Here is an 18,142-nt window from a genome sequence, read left to right as displayed (position 1 = left end):
CAACATCAGAGCACATTGGGAGAATTTTCTACCCAGGTGGGAGCCCTGAATGTGGGCCCATGAGGCAGCTGCAAGGAGGAGGAGAGAGACTACACCTACGGAAGTGTTGGGGTTCCTCCCCCCTGCCATGAGGTCATGGGAAGAGGGGACCCTGGGGTAGAGGCATGGCCTGGGCACGGGGGTCTCCCTGCTCCCTGCTCACATGTGCCCTAATCCTGTTCAGCACTGCTTATTTTGTGTTGCCCTGTGCCAGGAGGGCCCTGCTTGTGCCGTGATTGCTCAGTTCTTTGGCAGTGCCCCGCCCATGTGGCTGGAGAAGAAAGAGCTCTGAAACTTCTCTCAAGAATCGCTCCCTGTTTCTTTGCACGGGCCTCGCTGTCTATGGATGTTTCAGGAGACCCCACCGAAACACGGAAGGACTCTCAAATTATCCCAGCTTTCTCTGCACAGCGAGAGCTTTTAATATTTAGCATTGTTATCCTTTTCCTGTGTGTTTGTTAAAAAAAGAGGTTTTCTCTCTTTCACTTTCTTCCCAGGAAAATTCTTTTTTCCCAAACCTGGTGGGGGATGGCTGGGTGTAACCTGCCTTCTATCAGAGGATATTTTCCTCCACATTTGTTCAAACCGGCGCAGCCTGTCCTTTCCTGGGTCTCTGTTGCAGATGGAAGCTGCTGGTGCCATTGTCAGCTTGAAGCCCTCTTTTGATGCAAGCAGATGTTGCCAGGTGTGTTCAGCAGCTGTTGCTCAATGCTTATGCCAAGCTATTGTGTTCCTCATGGAACCAAGGAGCCATTGTGACACTGCAGGGGCTGATGGCATCAAGGAGGCAATTGTGACAGTACAGAACCTCCTAGAAACAAGGCTCCATTGTGACACCGTGGGGAATCATGGAATCAAGGAGCCCATTGTGACACGGCTGCATGGAACCAATGGTCCATGGTTACACTGCGGATTCAAGAAGAGCACGGTGACACCACGCAACATCATGGAACCATAGGTCCATTGTGACACAGCGGGGCCTCATGGAAACAAGGGGACCATTGTGGCAAAGCAGGGCCTAATGGAAGCATGGAGAGCATTGTGACACGAAGGAAACTCCTGGAACCAAGATGACCACTGGCACATAATGGAACCTCATGGAAGCAAGCCTCCACAATGACTTTGGAGGGCCTCAGGGCCCACAGGACCCATTGTGACACAGCAGGACCTGGTGGAACCAAGGAGCCTTTGTGATACTCCAGATCCACATGGAAGCCAGGGTGCAGAGACACAGCGGGGCCTTGTTGGAACCAAAGACACCTCTGCAAAAAGCAGGCTAGCTCATAGAAGCAAGGAGTCCATTGTTACAACGTAAAAGCTATGGAAGCAAGGGACCATTGTGACACTGCGGGGCCTCATGGAACCAATTGTCCATGATGACAGTGCGGATCAAAGGAGACCATGGTGACACTGCGGAACCTGATGGAACCAAGGAGCCATTGTGACACAGTGGGGCCTCATGGAATCAAGGAGACCATTGTGACCCAGGTGTTGCATGTGAAGGCAAGGAGCCATTGTGACACTTTGGGCTTCTTCCCTTGAGCTCTGCAGCTGGCTGTCCCAGCCCAGCGCACCATGTGTCACCTGCTCTCCTCAGGGCTCTGCCTGCACACAGCCCCAGGAGAAGTTTTCCTGTTTGGAAGGAAAGAATGGAAAAGCCGGAGCAGGTTTCCTAAACAGCAAACCCCACTCAGGAGCCACATGCTCAGTACAGGCTGCCTGGAACGATGTCCCCTTTCTACAAGGGTCAGTGTGAGCAGGAATGAATGATCTCTGGGAGCAGAATTCTCGGAGTCTTTCCACTGAATTCTCTGTCCCTGTGTCTTGGGGTGACTTTATCATGTGTATCCCCTATTGCTGCTCTATGCCCAGAAGTGAACTTTGTGCATTTCTGTGCCTTTCAACTGAGCCTGAGAGGGGAGAGAGGAAAAAAAAAAAACGGACAAACTTCTCAGAGCGTTTGTTCAAGGACACACATACACACTCCTCTGCATCCTGCTTGCAGCAAGAGCGGTGGAAACAACCTTGTTTCTTTTTAGCCAGTTTTCAGCTCCTTTTCTCTGGAGGGAGATGGAGAGTTGAACTTTGTTTTCCTGGGACTTCGGGGGTTTTTTTCCCTTCTTCTCTTCTTGACTCTTTCAACATCAGAGCACATTGGGAGAATTTTCTACCCAGGTGGGAGCCCTGAATGTGGGCCCATGAGGCAGCTGCAAGGAGGAGGAGAGAGACTACACCTACGGAAGTGTTGGGGTTCCTCCCCCCTGCCATGAGGTCATGGGAAGAGGGGACCCTGGGGTAGAGGCATGGCCTGGGCACGGGGGGTCTCCCTGCTCCCTGCTCACATGTGCCCTAATCCTGTTCAGCACTGCTTATTTTGTGTTGCCTTGTGCGAGGAGGGCCCTGCTTGTGCCGTGATTGCTCAGTTCTTTGGCAGTGCCCCGCCCATGTGGCTGGAGAAGAAAGAGCTCTGAAACTTCTCTCAAGAATCGCTCCCTGTTTCTTTGCACGGGCCTCGCTGTCTATGGATGTTTCAGGAGACCCCACCGAAACACGGAAGGACTCTCAAATTATCCCAGCTTTCTCTGCACAGCGAGAGGTTTTAATATTTAGCATTGTTATCCTTTTCCTGTGTGTTTGTTAAAAAAAGAGGTTTTCTCTCTTTCACTTTCTTCCCAGGAAAATTCTTTTTTCCCAAACCTGGTGGGGGATGGCTGGGTGTAACCTGCCTTCTATCAGAGGATATTTTCCTCCACATTTGTTCAAACCGGCGCAGCCTGTCCTTTCCTGGGTCTCTGTTGCAGATGGAAGCTGCTGGTGCCATTGTCAGCTTGAAGCCCTCTTTTGATGCAAGCAGATGTTGCCAGGTGTGTTCAGCAGCTGTTGCTCAATGCTTATGCCAAGCTATTGTGTTCCTCATGGAACCAAGGAGCCATTGTGACACTGCAGGGGCTGATGGCATCAAGGAGGCAATTGTGACAGTACAGAACCTCCTAGAAACAAGGCTCCATTGTGACACCGTGGGGAATCATGGAATCAAGGAGCCCATTGTGACACGGCCAGGCCGCATGGAACCAATGGTCCATGGTTAAACTGCGGATTCAAGAAGAGCACGGTGACACCACGCAACATCATGGAACCATAGGTCCATTGTGACACAGCGGGGCCTCATGGAAACAAGGGGACCATTGTGGCAAAGCAGGGCCTAATGGAAGCATGGAGAGCATTGTGACACTAAGGAAACTCCTGGAACCAAGATGACCACTGGCACATAATGGAACCTCATGGAAGCAAGCCTCCACAATGACTTTGGAGGGCCTCAGGGACCACAGGACCCATTGTGACACAGCAGGACCTGGTGGAACCAAGGAGCCTTTGTGATACTCCACATCCACATGGAAACCAGGGTGCACTGAGACACAGCGGGGCCTTGTTGGAACCAAAGACACCTCTGCAAAAAGCAGGCTAGCTCATAGAAGCAAGGAGTCCATTGTTACAACGTAAAAGCTATGGAAGCAAGGGACCATTGTGACACTGCGGGGCCTCATGGAACCAATTGTCCATGATGACAGTGCGGATCAAAGGAGACCATGGTGACACTGCGGAACCTGATGGAACCAAGGAGCCATTTTGACACAGTGGGGCCTCATGGAATCAAGGAGACCATTGTGACCCAGGTGTTGCATGTGAAGGCAAGGAGCCATTGTGACACTTTGGGCTTCTTCCCTTGAGCTCTGCAGCTGGCTGTCCCAGCCCAGCGCACCATGTGCCACCTGCTCTCCTCAGGGCTCTGCCTGCACACAGCCCCAGGAGAAGTTTTCCTGTTTGCAAGGAAAGAATGGAAAAGCCGGAGCAGGTTTCCTAAACAACAAACCCCACTCAGGAGCCACATGCTCAGTACAGGCTGCCTGGAACGATGTCCCCTTTCTACAAGGGTCAGTGTGAGCAGGAATGAATGATCTCTGGGAGCAGAATTCTCGGAGTCTTTCCACTGAATTCTCTGTCCCTGTGTCTTGGGGTGACTTTATCATGTGTATCCCCTATTGCTGCTCTATGCCCAGAAGTGAACTTTGTGCATTTCTGTGCCTTTCAACTGAGCCTGAGAGGGGGGAGAGGAAAAAAACCGGACAAACTTCTCAGAGCGTTTTTTCGAGGACACACATACACACTCCTCTGCATCCTGCTTGCAGCAAGAGCAGAGGAAGCAACTTGGTTTCTTTTTTGCCAGTTTTCAGCTCCTTTTCTCTGGGGGGAGATGGAGAGTTGAACTTTGTTTTCCTGGGACTTCGGGGGGTTTTTTTCCCTTCTTCTCTTCTTGACTCTTTCAACATCAGAGCACATTGGGAGAATTTTCTCCCGAGGTGGGGGCCCTGAATGTGGGCCCATGAGCCAGCTGCAAGGAGGAGGAGAGAGACTACACCTACGGAAGTGTTGGGGTTCCTCCCCCCTGCCATGAGGTCATGGGAGAGGGGACCCTGGGGTAGAGGCATGGCCTGGGCACGGGGGTCTCCCTGCTCCCTGCTGACATGTGCCCTAATCCTGTTCAGCACTGCTTATTTTGTGTTGCCCTGTGCGAGGAGGGCCCTGCTTGTGCTGTGATTGCTCAGTTCTTTGGCAGTGCCCCGCCCATGTGGCTGGAGAAGAAAGAGCTCTGAAACTTCTCTCAAGAATCGCTCCCTATTTCTTTGCACGGGCCTCGCTATCTATGGATGTTTCAGGAGACCCCACCGAAACACAGAAGGACTCTCAAATTATCCCAGCTTTCTCTGCACAGCGAGAGCTTTTAATATTTAGCATTGCTATCCTTTTCCTGTGTGTTTGTTAAAAAAATAGTTTTTATCTCTTTCACTTTCTTCCCAGGAAAGTTCTTTTTTCCAAAAACCTGGTGGGGGAGGGCTGGGTGTAACCTGCCTTCTATCAGAGGATATTTTCCTCCACATTTGTCCAAACCGGCACAGCCTGTCCTTTCCTGGGTCTCTGTTGCAGATGGAAGCTGCTGGTGCCATTCTCAGCTTGAAGCCCTCTTTTGATGCAAGCAGATGTTGCCAGGTGTGTTCAGCAGCTGTTGCTCAATGCTTATGCCAAGCTATTGTGTTCCTCATGGAACCAAGGAGCCATTGTGACACTGCAGGGGCTGATGGCATCAAGGAGACAATTGTGACAGTACAGAACCTCCTAGAAACAAGGCTCCATTGTGACACCGTGGGGAATCATGGAATCAAGGAGCCCATTGTGACACGGCCAGGCCGCACGGAACCAATGGTCCATTGTTACACGGCGGATTCAAGAAGAGCACGGTGACACCACGCAACATCATGGAACCGTACGTCCATTGTGACACAGCGGGGCCTCATGGAAACAAGGGGACCATTGTGGCGAAGCAGGGCCTAATGGAAGCCTGGAGAGCATTGGGACATTGTGGGGAATCATGGAAGCATGGAGAGCATTGTGACACTAAGGAAACTCCTGGAACCAAGATGACCACTGGCACATAATGGAACCTCATGGAAGCAAGCCTCCATGATGACTTTGGAGGGCCTCAGGGACCACAGGACCCATTGTGACACAGCAGGACCTGGTGGAACCAAGGAGCCTTTGTGATACTCCAGATCCGCATGGAAGCCAGGGTGCACTGAGACACAGCGGGGCCTTGTTGGAACCAAAGACACCTCTGCAAAAAGCAGGCTAGCTCATAGAAGCAAGGAGTCCATTGTTACAACATCAAACCTATGGAAGCAAGGGACCATTGTGACACTGCGGGGCCTCATGGAACCAATTGTCCATGATGACAGTGCGGATCAAAGGAGACCATGGTGACACTGCGGAACCTGATGGAACCAAGGAGCCATTGTGACACAGTGGGGCCTCATGGAATCAAGGAGACCATTGTGACCCAGGTGTTGCATGTGAAGGCAAGGAGCCATTGTGACACTTTGGGCTTCTTCCCTTGAGCTCTGCAGCTGGCTGTCCCAGCCCAGCGCACCATGTGCCACCTGCTCTCCTCAGGGCTCTGCCTGCACACAGCCCCAGGAGAAGTTTTCCTGTTTGGAAGGAAAGAATGGAAAAGCCGGAGCAGGTTTCCTAAACAACAAACCCCACTCAGGAGCCACATGCTCAGTACAGGCTGCCTGGAACGATGTCCCCTTTCTACAAGGGTCAGTGTGAGCAGGAATGAATGATCTCTGGGAGCAGAATTCTCGGAGTCTTTCCACTGAATTCTCTGTCCCTGTGTCTTGGGGTGACTTTATCATGTGTATCCCCTATTGCTGCTCTATGCCCAGAAGTGAACTTTGTGCATTTCTGTGCCTTTCAACTGAGCCTGAGAGGGAGGAGAGGAGAAAAAACCGGACAAACTTCTCAGAGCGTTTGTTCAAGGACACACATACACACTCCTCTGCATCCTGCTTGCAGCAAGAGCAGAGGGAAGCAACTTTGTTTCTTTTTAGCCAGTTTTCAGCTCCTTTTCTCTGGGGGGAGATGGAGAGTTGAACTTTGTTTTCCTGGGACTTTGGGGGTTTTTTTCCCTTCTTCTCTTCTTGACTCTTTCAACATCAGAGCACATTGGGAGAATTTTCTCCCGAGGTGGGGGCCCTGAATGTGGGCCCATGAGCCAGCTGCAAGGAGGAGGAGAGAGACTGCACCTACGGAAGTGTTGGGGTTCCTCCCCCCTGCCATGAGGTCATGGGAGAGGGGACCGTGGGGTAGAGGCATGGCCTGGGCACGGGGTCTCCCTGCTCCCTTCTCACATGTGCCCTAATCCTGTTCAGCACTGCTTATTTTGTGTTGCCCTGTGCGAGGAGGGCCCTGGTTGTGCTGTGATTGCTCAGTTCTTTGGCAGTGCCCCGCCCATGTGGCTGGAGAAGAAAGAGCTCTGAAACTTCTCTCAAGAATCGCTCCCTGTTTCTTTGCACGGGCCTCGCTGTCTATGGATGTTTCAGGAGACCCCACCGAAACACGGAAGGACTCTCAAATTATCCCAGCTTTCTCTGCACAGCGAGAGGTTTTAATATTTAGCATTGTTATCCTTTTCCTGTGTGTTTGTTAAAAAAATAGTTTTTATCTCTTTCACTTTCTTCCCAGGAAAGTTCTTTTTTCCAAAAACCTGGTGGGGGAGGGCTGGGTGTAACCTGCCTTCTATCAGAGGATATTTTCCTCCACATTTGTCCAAACCGGCACAGCCTGTCCTTTCCTGGGTCTCTGTTGCAGATGGAAGCTGCTGGTGCCATTGTCAGCTTGAAGCCCTCTTTTGATGCAAGCAGATGTTGCCAGGTGTGTTCAGCAGCTGTTGCTCAATGCTTATGCCAAGCTATTGTGTTCCTCATGGAACCAAGGAGCCATTGTGACACTGCAGGGGCTGATGGCATCAAGGAGGCAATTGTGACAGTACAGAACCTCCTAGAAACAAGGCTCCATTGTGACACCGTGGGGAATCATGGAATCAAGGAGCCCATTGTGACACGGCTGCATGGAACCAATGGTCCATGGTTACACTGCGGATTCAAGAAGAGCACGGTGACACCACGCAACATCATGGAACCATAGGTCCATTGTGACACAGCGGAGCCTCATGGAAACAAGGGGACCATTGTGGCAAAGCAGGGCCTAATGGAAGCATGGAGAGCATTGTGACACGAAGGAAACTCCTGGAACCAAGATGACCACTGGCACATAATGGAACCTCATGGAAGCAAGCCTCCACAATGACTTTGGAGGGCCTCAGGGACCACAGGACCCATTGTGACACAGCAGGACCTGGTGGAACCAAGGAGCCTTTGTGATACTCCAGATCCACATGGAAGCCAGGGTGCAGAGACACAGCGGGGCCTTGTTGGAACCAAAGACACCTCTGCAAAAAGCAGGCTAGCTCATAGAAGCAAGGAGTCCATTGTTACAACATCAAACCTATGGAAGCAAGGGACCATTGTGACACTGCGGGGCCTCATGGAACCAATTGTCCATGATGACAGTGCGGATCAAAGGAGACCATGGTGACACTGCGGAACCTGATGGAACCAAGGAGCCATTGTGACACAGTGGGGCCTCATGGAATCAAGGAGACCATTGTGACCCAGGTGTTGCATGTGAAGGCAAGGAGCCATTGTGACACTTTGGGCTTCTTCCCTTGAGCTCTGCAGCTGGCTGTCCCAGCCCAGCGCACCATGTGTCACCTGCTCTCCTCAGGGCTCTGCCTGCACACAGCCCCAGGAGAAGTTTTCCTGTTTGGAAGGAAAGAATGGAAAAGCCGGAGCAGGTTTCCTAAACAACAAACCCCACTCAGGAGCCACATGCTCAGTACAGGCTGCCTGGAACGATGTCCCCTTGCTACAAGGGTCAGTGTGAGCAGGAATGAATGATCTCTGGGAGCAGAATTCTCGGAGTCTTTCCACTGAATTCTCTGTCCCTGTGTCTTGGGGTGACTTTATCATGTGTATCCCCTATTGCTGCTCTATGCCCAGAAGTGAACTTTGTGCATTTCTGTGCCTTTCAACTGAGCCTGAGAGGGGAGAGAGGAAAAAAAAAAACCGGACAAACTTCTCAGAGCGTTTGTTCAAGGACACACATACACACTCCTCTGCATCCTGCTTGCAGCAAGAGCGGTGGAAACAACCTTGTTTCTTTTTAGCCAGTTTTCAGCTCCTTTTCTCTGGAGGGAGATGGAGAGTTGAACTTTGTTTTCCTGGGACTTCGGGGGTTTTTTTCCCTTCTTCTCTTCTTGACTCTTTCAACATCAGAGCACATTGGGAGAATTTTCTACCCAGGTGGGAGCCCTGAATGTGGGCCCATGAGGCAGCTGCAAGGAGGAGGAGAGAGACTACACCTACGGAAGTGTTGGGGTTCCTCCCCCCTGCCATGAGGTCATGGGAAGAGGGGACCCTGGGGTAGAGGCATGGCCTGGGCACGGGGGTCTCCCTGCTCCCTGCTCACATGTGCCCTAATCCTGTTCAGCACTGCTTATTTTGTGTTGCCCTGTGCCAGGAGGGCCCTGCTTGTGCCGTGATTGCTCAGTTCTTTGGCAGTGCCCCGCCCATGTGGCTGGAGAAGAAAGAGCTCTGAAACTTCTCTCAAGAATCGCTCCCTGTTTCTTTGCACGGGCCTCGCTGTCTATGGATGTTTCAGGAGACCCCACCGAAACACGGAAGGACTCTCAAATTATCCCAGCTTTCTCTGCACAGCGAGAGGTTTTAATATTTAGCATTGTTATCCTTTTCCTGTGTGTTTGTTAAAAAAAGAGGTTTTCTCTCTTTCACTTTCTTCCCAGGAAAATTCTTTTTTCCCAAACCTGGTGGGGGATGGCTGGGTGTAACCTGCCTTCTATCAGAGGATATTTTCCTCCACATTTGTTCAAACCGGCGCAGCCTGTCCTTTCCTGGGTCTCTGTTGCAGATGGAAGCTGCTGGTGCCATTGTCAGCTTGAAGCCCTCTTTTGATGCAAGCAGATGTTGCCAGGTGTGTTCAGCAGCTGTTGCTCAATGCTTATGCCAAGCTATTGTGTTCCTCATGGAACCAAGGAGCCATTGTGACACTGCAGGGGCTGATGGCATCAAGGAGGCAATTGTGACAGTACAGAACCTCCTAGAAACAAGGCTCCATTGTGACACCGTGGGGAATCATGGAATCAAGGAGCCCATTGTGACACGGCTGCATGGAACCAATGGTCCATGGTTACACTGCGGATTCAAGAAGAGCACGGTGACACCACGCAACATCATGGAACCATAGGTCCATTGTGACACAGCGGGGCCTCATGGAAACAAGGGGACCATTGTGGCAAAGCAGGGCCTAATGGAAGCATGGAGAGCATTGTGACACGAAGGAAACTCCTGGAACCAAGATGACCACTGGCACATAATGGAACCTCATGGAAGCAAGCCTCCACAATGACTTTGGAGGGCCTCAGGGACCACAGGACCCATTGTGACACAGCAGGACCTGGTGGAACCAAGGAGCCTTTGTGATACTCCAGATCCACATGGAAGCCAGGGTGCAGAGACACAGCGGGGCCTTGTTGGAACCAAAGACACCTCTGCAAAAAGCAGGCTAGCTCATAGAAGCAAGGAGTCCATTGTTACAACGTAAAAGCTATGGAAGCAAGGGACCATTGTGACACTGCGGGGCCTCATGGAACCAATTGTCCATGATGACAGTGCGGATCAAAGGAGACCATGGTGACACTGCGGAACCTGATGGAACCAAGGAGCCATTGTGACACAGTGGGGCCTCATGGAATCAAGGAGACCATTGTGACCCAGGTGTTGCATGTGAAGGCAAGGAGCCATTGTGACACTTTGGGCTTCTTCCCTTGAGCTCTGCAGCTGGCTGTCCCAGCCCAGCGCACCATGTGTCACCTGCTCTCCTCAGGGCTCTGCCTGCACACAGCCCCAGGAGAAGTTTTCCTGTTTGGAAGGAAAGAATGGAAAAGCCGGAGCAGGTTTCCTAAACAGCAAACCCCACTCAGGAGCCACATGCTCAGTACAGGCTGCCTGGAACGATGTCCCCTTTCTACAAGGGTCAGTGTGAGCAGGAATGAATGATCTCTGGGAGCAGAATTCTCGGAGTCTTTCCACTGAATTCTCTGTCCCTGTGTCTTGGGGTGACTTTATCATGTGTATCCCCTATTGCTGCTCTATGCCCAGAAGTGAACTTTGTGCATTTCTGTGCCTTTCAACTGAGCCTGAGAGGGGAGAGAGGAAAAAAAAAAAACGGACAAACTTCTCAGAGCGTTTGTTCAAGGACACACATACACACTCCTCTGCATCCTGCTTGCAGCAAGAGCGGTGGAAACAACCTTGTTTCTTTTTAGCCAGTTTTCAGCTCCTTTTCTCTGGAGGGAGATGGAGAGTTGAACTTTGTTTTCCTGGGACTTCGGGGGTTTTTTTCCCTTCTTCTCTTCTTGACTCTTTCAACATCAGAGCACATTGGGAGAATTTTCTACCCAGGTGGGAGCCCTGAATGTGGGCCCATGAGGCAGCTGCAAGGAGGAGGAGAGAGACTACACCTACGGAAGTGTTGGGGTTCCTCCCCCCTGCCATGAGGTCATGGGAAGAGGGGACCCTGGGGTAGAGGCATGGCCTGGGCACGGGGGGTCTCCCTGCTCCCTGCTCACATGTGCCCTAATCCTGTTCAGCACTGCTTATTTTGTGTTGCCTTGTGCGAGGAGGGCCCTGCTTGTGCCGTGATTGCTCAGTTCTTTGGCAGTGCCCCGCCCATGTGGCTGGAGAAGAAAGAGCTCTGAAACTTCTCTCAAGAATCGCTCCCTGTTTCTTTGCACGGGCCTCGCTGTCTATGGATGTTTCAGGAGACCCCACCGAAACACGGAAGGACTCTCAAATTATCCCAGCTTTCTCTGCACAGCGAGAGGTTTTAATATTTAGCATTGTTATCCTTTTCCTGTGTGTTTGTTAAAAAAAGAGGTTTTCTCTCTTTCACTTTCTTCCCAGGAAAATTCTTTTTTCCCAAACCTGGTGGGGGATGGCTGGGTGTAACCTGCCTTCTATCAGAGGATATTTTCCTCCACATTTGTTCAAACCGGCGCAGCCTGTCCTTTCCTGGGTCTCTGTTGCAGATGGAAGCTGCTGGTGCCATTGTCAGCTTGAAGCCCTCTTTTGATGCAAGCAGATGTTGCCAGGTGTGTTCAGCAGCTGTTGCTCAATGCTTATGCCAAGCTATTGTGTTCCTCATGGAACCAAGGAGCCATTGTGACACTGCAGGGGCTGATGGCATCAAGGAGGCAATTGTGACAGTACAGAACCTCCTAGAAACAAGGCTCCATTGTGACACCGTGGGGAATCATGGAATCAAGGAGCCCATTGTGACACGGCCAGGCCGCATGGAACCAATGGTCCATGGTTAAACTGCGGATTCAAGAAGAGCACGGTGACACCACGCAACATCATGGAACCATAGGTCCATTGTGACACAGCGGGGCCTCATGGAAACAAGGGGACCATTGTGGCAAAGCAGGGCCTAATGGAAGCATGGAGAGCATTGTGACACTAAGGAAACTCCTGGAACCAAGATGACCACTGGCACATAATGGAACCTCATGGAAGCAAGCCTCCACAATGACTTTGGAGGGCCTCAGGGACCACAGGACCCATTGTGACACAGCAGGACCTGGTGGAACCAAGGAGCCTTTGTGATACTCCACATCCACATGGAAACCAGGGTGCACTGAGACACAGCGGGGCCTTGTTGGAACCAAAGACACCTCTGCAAAAAGCAGGCTAGCTCATAGAAGCAAGGAGTCCATTGTTACAACGTAAAAGCTATGGAAGCAAGGGACCATTGTGACACTGCGGGGCCTCATGGAACCAATTGTCCATGATGACAGTGCGGATCAAAGGAGACCATGGTGACACTGCGGAACCTGATGGAACCAAGGAGCCATTTTGACACAGTGGGGCCTCATGGAATCAAGGAGACCATTGTGACCCAGGTGTTGCATGTGAAGGCAAGGAGCCATTGTGACACTTTGGGCTTCTTCCCTTGAGCTCTGCAGCTGGCTGTCCCAGCCCAGCGCACCATGTGCCACCTGCTCTCCTCAGGGCTCTGCCTGCACACAGCCCCAGGAGAAGTTTTCCTGTTTGCAAGGAAAGAATGGAAAAGCCGGAGCAGGTTTCCTAAACAACAAACCCCACTCAGGAGCCACATGCTCAGTACAGGCTGCCTGGAACGATGTCCCCTTTCTACAAGGGTCAGTGTGAGCAGGAATGAATGATCTCTGGGAGCAGAATTCTCGGAGTCTTTCCACTGAATTCTCTGTCCCTGTGTCTTGGGGTGACTTTATCATGTGTATCCCCTATTGCTGCTCTATGCCCAGAAGTGAACTTTGTGCATTTCTGTGCCTTTCAACTGAGCCTGAGAGGGGGGAGAGGAAAAAAACCGGACAAACTTCTCAGAGCGTTTTTTCGAGGACACACATACACACTCCTCTGCATCCTGCTTGCAGCAAGAGCAGAGGAAGCAACTTGGTTTCTTTTTTGCCAGTTTTCAGCTCCTTTTCTCTGGGGGGAGATGGAGAGTTGAACTTTGTTTTCCTGGGACTTCGGGGGGTTTTTTTCCCTTCTTCTCTTCTTGACTCTTTCAACATCAGAGCACATTGGGAGAATTTTCTCCCGAGGTGGGGGCCCTGAATGTGGGCCCATGAGCCAGCTGCAAGGAGGAGGAGAGAGACTACACCTACGGAAGTGTTGGGGTTCCTCCCCCCTGCCATGAGGTCATGGGAGAGGGGACCCTGGGGTAGAGGCATGGCCTGGGCACGGGGGTCTCCCTGCTCCCTGCTGACATGTGCCCTAATCCTGTTCAGCACTGCTTATTTTGTGTTGCCCTGTGCGAGGAGGGCCCTGCTTGTGCTGTGATTGCTCAGTTCTTTGGCAGTGCCCCGCCCATGTGGCTGGAGAAGAAAGAGCTCTGAAACTTCTCTCAAGAATCGCTCCCTATTTCTTTGCACGGGCCTCGCTATCTATGGATGTTTCAGGAGACCCCACCGAAACACAGAAGGACTCTCAAATTATCCCAGCTTTCTCTGCACAGCGAGAGCTTTTAATATTTAGCATTGCTATCCTTTTCCTGTGTGTTTGTTAAAAAAATAGTTTTTATCTCTTTCACTTTCTTCCCAGGAAAGTTCTTTTTTCCAAAAACCTGGTGGGGGAGGGCTGGGTGTAACCTGCCTTCTATCAGAGGATATTTTCCTCCACATTTGTCCAAACCGGCACAGCCTGTCCTTTCCTGGGTCTCTGTTGCAGATGGAAGCTGCTGGTGCCATTCTCAGCTTGAAGCCCTCTTTTGATGCAAGCAGATGTTGCCAGGTGTGTTCAGCAGCTGTTGCTCAATGCTTATGCCAAGCTATTGTGTTCCTCATGGAACCAAGGAGCCATTGTGACACTGCAGGGGCTGATGGCATCAAGGAGACAATTGTGACAGTACAGAACCTCCTAGAAACAAGGCTCCATTGTGACACCGTGGGGAATCATGGAATCAAGGAGCCCATTGTGACACGGCCAGGCCGCACGGAACCAATGGTCCATTGTTACACGGCGGATTCAAGAAGAGCACGGTGACACCACGCAACATCATGGAACCGTACGTCCATTGTGACACAGCGGGGCCTCATGGAAACAAGGGGACCATTGTGGCGAAGCAGGGCCTAATGGAAGCCTGGAGAGCATTGGGACATTGTGGGGAATCATGGAAGCATGGAGAGCATTGTGACACTAAGGAAACTCCTGGAACCAAGATGACCACTGGCACATAATGGAACCTCATGGAAGCAAGCCTCCATGATGACTTTGGAGGGCCTCAGGGACCACAGGACCCATTGTGACACAGCAGGACCTGGTGGAACCAAGGAGCCTTTGTGATACTCCAGATCCACATGGAAGCCAGGGTGCACTGAGACACAGCGGGGCCTTGTTGGAACCAAAGACACCTCTGCAAAAAGCAGGCTAGCTCATAGAAGCAAGGAGTCCATTGTTACAACATCAAACCTATGGAAGCAAGGGACCATTGTGACACTGCGGGGCCTCATGGAACCAATTGTCCATGATGACAGTGCGGATCAAAGGAGACCATGGTGACACTGCGGAACCTGATGGAACCAAGGAGCCATTGTGACACAGTGGGGCCTCATGGAATCAAGGAGACCATTGTGACCCAGGTGTTGCATGGGAAGGCAAGGAGCCATTGTGACACTTTGGGCTTCTTCCCTTGAGCTCTGCAGCTGGCTGTCCCAGCCCAGCGCACCATGTGCCACCTGCTCTCCTCAGGGCTCTGCCTGCACACAGCCCCAGGAGAAGTTTTCCTGTTTGGAAGGAAAGAATGGAAAAGCCGGAGCAGGTTTCCTAAACAACAAACCCCACTCAGGAGCCACATGCTCAGTACAGGCTGCCTGGAACGATGTCCCCTTGCTACAAGGGTCAGTGTGAGCAGGAATGAATGATCTCTGGGAGCAGAATTCTCGGAGTCTTTCCACTGAATTCTCTGTCCCTGTGTCTTGGGGTGACTTTATCATGTGTATCCCCTATCGCTGCTCTATGCCCAGAAGTGAACTTTGTGCATTTCTGTGCCTTTCAACTGAGCCTGAGAGGGGGGAGAGGGAAAAAAAACCGGACAAACTTCTCAGAGCGTTTGTTCAAGGACACACATACACACTCCTCTGCATCCTGCTTGCAGCAAGAGCGGAGGAAGCAACTTGATTTCTTTTTAGCCACTTTTCAGCTCCTTTTCTCTGGAGGGAGATGGAGAGTTGAACTTTGTTTTCCTGGGACTTTGGGGGTTTTTTTCCCTTCTTCTCTTCTTGACTGTTTCCACATCAGACCACATTGGGAGAATTTTCTACCGAGGTGGGGGCCCTGAATGTGGGCCCATGAGCCAGCTGCAAGGAGGAGGAGAGAGACTGCACCTACGGAAGTGTTGGGGTTCCTCCCCCCTGCCATGAGGTCATGGGAGAGGGGACCCTGGGGTAGAGGCATGGCCTGGGCACGGGGGTCTCCCTGCTCCCTGCTGACATGTGCCCTAATCCTGTTCAGCACTGGTTATTTTGTGTCCCTGTGCCAGGAGGGCCCTGCTTGTGCCGTGATTGCTCAGTTCTTTGGCAGTGCCCCGCCCGTGTGGCTGGAGAAGAAAGAGCTCTGAAACTTCTCTCAAGAATCGCTCCCTGTTTCTTTGCACGGGCCTCGCTGTCTATGGATGTTTCAGGAGACCCCACCGAAACACAGAAGGACTCTCAAATTATCCCAGGTTTCTCTCCACAGCGAGAGGTTTTAATATTTAGCATTGTTATCCTTTTCCTGTGTGTTTGTTAAAAAAAGAGGTTTTATCTCTTTCACTTTCTTCCCAGGAAAATTATTTTTTCCCAAACCTGGTGGGGGAGGGCTGGGTGTAACCTGCCTTCTATCAGAGGATATTTTCCTCCACATTTGTCCAAACCGGCACAGCCTGTCCTTTCCTGGGTCTCTGTTGCAGATGGAAGCTGCTGGTGCCATTGTCAGCTTGAAGCCCTCTTTTGATGCAAGCAGATGTTGCCAGGTGTGTTCAGCAGCTGTTGCTCAATGCTTATGCCAAGCTATTGTGTTCCTCATGGAACCAAGGAGCCATTGTGACACTGTAGGGGCTGGTGGCATCAAGGAGACAATTGTGACAGTACAGAACCTCCTAGAAACAAGGCTCCATTGTGCCACCGTGGGGAATCATGGAATCAAGGAGCCCATTGTGACACGGCCAGGCCGCACGGAACCAATGGTCCATTGTTACACTGCGGATTCAAGAAGAGCACGGTGACACCACGCAACATCACGGAACCATGCGTCCATTGTGACACAGCGGGGCCTCATGGAAACAAGGGGACCATTGTGGCAAAGCAGGGCCTAATGGAAGCATGGAGAGCATTGGGACATTGTGAGGAATCATGGAAGCATGGAGAGCATTGTGACCCTAAGGAAACTCCTGGAACCAAGATGACCACTGGCACATAATGGAACCTCATGGAAGCAAGCCTCCATGATGACTTTGGAGGGCCTCAGGGACCACAGGACCCATTGTGACACAGCAGGACCTGGTGGAACCAAGGAGCCTTTGTGATACTCCAGATCCACATGGAAGCCAGGGTGCACTGAGACACAACGGGGCCTTGTTGGAACCAAAGACACCTCTGCAAAAAGCAGGCTAGCTCATAGAAGCAAGGAGTCCATTGTTACAACATAAAACTGTCGAAACTGATCGTGATGAGGATATGGGTTCGGTCGGGCCCGGCCGGAGATGGACGGCGACGAGAGATCTCTATAAGCAGGTCTTTGGAGCATGCAGTTTATTGCAGAGGGCGTGGGTACAGAGGCACTGCTTAGAGCTGCCAGCTGCAGCTCCAAGCATGCCCAAGGTGTAAGAGAGGGAGAGAGAGTGAGCGAGAGAGCTAAGAGCTAAGAGAGTTACTAAGAGAGGTAAACTGAGAGAGAACTAAGAGGTAAGAGAGACGAATTAAGAGGAGAGCTGAATTAAGAAGAGCCGCGAGGTCCTTGTTACAATACAATAAATCATCTTCTGTAGTGAATATTCTAATTCTCACTAGCCAATCTAATACAAGGTACAAATCCTATAGCATTTACATACAGCCTATAAGAGTTCTTACATTACCATAGAGTGTTACATTTTAACTTCTAAAAACTACTCCTTGGACCCCTTCTGCTGAGCTAGTAGGGTCTGCTCTGACCCTTGGACCTGTCTGCAAGCAGAGGGTATTGTTCAATCAAGAGGGGATTACCTTCAGCCGGCTATACCATTGTTTTCTAGTTGTTCAGTAACTAAGACTCTATATCTCAAAGATGGCCTTCATTTTGATGTCGCTCACAGTTTTCATATTCCCAAAATCTTTTGTTAGGCAATCATATTTATAAGGCTTTCCTGTTTCATCTTCCCCAACATCTCCCCCGTTCTGATGAACAACTAAGATATTAGATACAGTCCTACTCGTTATTTTTTGCACACACTGAAGTATACAAGGTACTGCTACTAATACTATGATTATTACTACTAGAATAATCAAGCCTATTTTACAGAGTTCCCTTAGCCAAGGTGCAAAGCTCCAATCATCAAACAAACTGTCTAGCCAAGACGGGTCATCTGTTGTGATTTGGTTAGCTAGGTCAGATTTATCAATTTTAGAATTATCAATATAAGTTTGGTGTCTATGGCTGGGAGTTGGAGATACATGATGATCGTCTTATGGCCAATATTTATCAAGAGTAATATTATCAAAACCTTCTGGAAGAGGTATTCCAACTAAACAGGTTGAAAAAGGTTTGTCAGGGCTTGTGTCATATAGACAGATGGTATCGGAGCCTGCAGATTTGGCTAAAGCAACCCAGACATTTGTCTTTGGTTGATTCACAGGTAAAGCTTCACTACAAAAACTAAAACAAAAGAATAAAAGCAACATGCACGCGCGCAAATGAGAAAACTCCATTCTTTTCTTGAGCTGTTTTTGGCAGATCACTTTCTTCTGGTGATTCTGCACAGTTCAGGTCTGGGTGCTTGCTTCCTGGCTTCCACTTGCAGGGTCACTGGCTGGTGTGGAGGCGTCGGCAGGCTTTGATGCGAGGTATGGCTTCACGTT

Source organism: Aphelocoma coerulescens, unplaced genomic scaffold (assembly GCF_041296385.1).
Source record: "Aphelocoma coerulescens isolate FSJ_1873_10779 unplaced genomic scaffold, UR_Acoe_1.0 HiC_scaffold_57, whole genome shotgun sequence".
Lineage (NCBI taxonomy): Eukaryota > Metazoa > Chordata > Aves > Passeriformes > Corvidae > Aphelocoma > Aphelocoma coerulescens.
The sequence above is the reverse complement of the archived record's forward strand: the minus strand, read 5'-3'. Positions refer to the sequence as shown.